This window comes from Penaeus japonicus, unplaced genomic scaffold (assembly GCF_977035675.1).
Source record: "Penaeus japonicus unplaced genomic scaffold, GWHDUDI00000001_assembly GWHDUDI00000006, whole genome shotgun sequence".
In the NCBI taxonomy this organism is placed as follows: Eukaryota; Metazoa; Arthropoda; class Malacostraca; order Decapoda; family Penaeidae; genus Penaeus; species Penaeus japonicus.
The window spans coordinates 29,839,466-29,841,965 of NW_028234408.1; the positions used below are offsets into that span (position 1 = coordinate 29,839,466).

Below are 2,500 nucleotides of genomic sequence, written 5' to 3' on the forward strand. Positions count from 1 at the left end.
TCGTCTCTCCCCACTCTCTCTCTCTTCTCCTCCATTCCCTCTCCCGTCGCTTCTCTCTCTCTCCTCTCTCTCCTCTCTCGCTCCCTCTCCCACTCCTCATCTCCCTCTCTCTCTCTCCTCTCTCTCTCTCTCTCTCTCACATCTCCTCTTCGCTCCATCTCTCTCTCCCCTCTTCCACGCTCTTCCCACCTCTCTCTCCATTCCTTCTCTCTTCTCGTCTCTCCTCTCCTCGCTCTCTTCCTCTCTTTCCCTCCGCTCCTCTCCTCCTCTCTCGCTCTCCTTCCTCTCGCTCTCTTCTCTCTCTCCCCTCTCCTCTCTCCCTTCACTCTCTCCTTCTTCTCCTCATCTCTATCTCTCTCCCACACTCTCTCTCTCTCACCCCACTCTTCCTCTCTCTGCTCTCTCCTCTCTCCTCCTCTCTCTTCTTCCCGTGCTCTCATCTCTCTCTCTCTCTCCTCTCTCTTCTCGCTCTCTCCTCTCGTCCTCTCTCTCTCATCTCTCTCCTTCCCTCTCTCGCTCTCTCTCCCTCTCTCTCTCTTTCTCTCTCCTCTCTCCTCTCTCTCATCTCTCTCTCGTCTCTCTCTCTCTTCTCATCCTCCCTCTCCCTCTCTCTCCTCGTCTCTCTCTCTCTTCCTCTCTCGCTCTCTCTCCTCTCTCATCTCTCTCTCTCTCTCTCACTCTCTCCCTCTCCTCTCCCCCCCTCTTCTCTCTCTCCCTCTCCCTCGTTCTCGCCTCGCTCTCTCTCTCTCCTCTCTCTCTCCCAACTCGCTCTCTCCCTCTCCTCTCCCCTCTCTCTCCCCCTCTCTCCTCTCTCTCTCCTCCTCTCCTTCTCCTCTCTCCTCTCTCTCTCTCTCTCTCTCCTCTCCCTCCTCTTCTCCCTCCCCCATCTCTCTCCTCTCTCTTCTCTCTCTTCCCTCTCCTCCTCTCTCTCTCTCACCTCTCTCTCTCCTCTCCCTCGTCTCTCTCTCTCTCTCTCTCTCTCCTCTCCCTCTCCCCCTCTCACTCTCCCTCTCCCCCTCTCTCTCTCTCTCTCCTCCTCTCTCCTCTCTCTCCTCTCTCTCGTCGCTCTCTCTCTCCCTCTCTCGTCTCTCTCTTCTCTCTCCTCCTCCATCTCTCTCTACTCTCTCTCTCTCCTCTCTCCTCTCCTCTCTCTCTCCTCTCCCTCCCTCTTCTACCTTCTCCCTCATTCCCTCCCCTCTTTTCTCTCTCTCTTCTCCCTCACTCGCTCTCCTCTCTCTCGTTCTCTCTCTCGACGCTTCATCTCTCCTCTTCTCTTCTCTCTCTCACTCCTCTCTCCCTCACTCTCTCTCCTCTCTCTCTAAGTCTCTCTCTCTCTCTCCTTCTCTCTCAACTCTCTCTCTCACTTCTCTCTCCTCCTTCCTCTCTCTCTCTCTCTCCCTCTCTCTCCTCCTCGTCATCTCCTTCTCCTTCTCGCAATCTCGCTCTTCTCTCCTCTACCTCTCTCTTCTCGTCTCTCTCTATCATTCTCTCTCTATTCTCTCTCGTCCCTCTCTCTCTCTCCACTCTCGCCTCCTCTCTCGTCTCTCTCTGCTCTCTCTCTCTCTCTCTCTCTCTCTCCTCTCTCAACTCACTTCATCTCTCGACCACCTCTCGCTCTCTCTACTCCTCTCTCTCTTCTCTCTCTCCTCCTCTTCTCTCTCTCTATTCCATCCGCTCTCTCTCGCTCTCTCTCTTCTCTCTCTCGCTTTCTCTCCTCGCTCTCCTTTCCTCTCATCTTCTCTTCTCCTGCATCTTCTCCTCCTCTCTCTGCTCTCTCCTCTTACCCATCGTCCTCGCTCTCTCTCTCTCTCGTCTCCTCTCTCTCATCTCTCCCCACTCCTCGGCTCTCTCTATCTCGCTCTCCTCTCCTCTCTCTCTTCTCGCTCTCCTCTCCTCCCATCCTCAACTCTCATCCACTCACTTAATCTCCGCCCTCTCTCCTCAATCTCTCTCGCTCTCTCGTTCTCCGTCGCTCTCCTCCTCTCTCTCGTCCTCCTCTCTCTCTCTTCCCTCTCTCCGCTCATCTCCTTCATCCAGTCGCTCCACGCTCTCGCTCTCTCGCTCTCTCTCCTCCTTCTCTCTCTCTCTCGCACTCTCTCTCTCTCTCTCCTCATCGTCTCTCTCTCTCTCGCCTCTCCTCTCTCTCTCATCTCTCTCTCGTCGCTCTCTCTCCTCTTCCTCATCTCCTCTCTCCTCACTTCTCTCACTCTCTTCTCTCTCCTCCATCTCTTCCTTCGCTCTCTTCCTCTCTCTCTCTCTCTCTCTCTCCTCTCTTCTCTCTCTCTCCGACCCTCTCCTCTCTCTCTCTCTCTCTCTCTCGGTCTCTCCTCTCTCCTCCACTCTCTCCTCTACCTCTCTTCCTCGCCTCTACTCTCTTCCACAGATCCTCTCCTCTCTCTCTCCTCTCTCTCTCTCGCTCTCATCTCTTCTCCTCTTCGCTGCTCTCATCTCTCTCTCGCTTTTCCGGTCTCACGTCCTCTCTCCTCCTCTCTCATCTCTC

General features: G+C 55.0%; 1 protein-coding gene across 1 annotated transcript in view; it reads right to left on the reverse strand.

The window, feature by feature from the left end:
- The window catches only part of LOC122243328 (histone-lysine N-methyltransferase SMYD3), a 23,918-nt gene that overhangs the window by 17,466 nt on the left and 3,952 nt on the right, over positions 1-2,500 (reverse strand). The gene's annotated exons all lie outside the window — the stretch shown is intronic.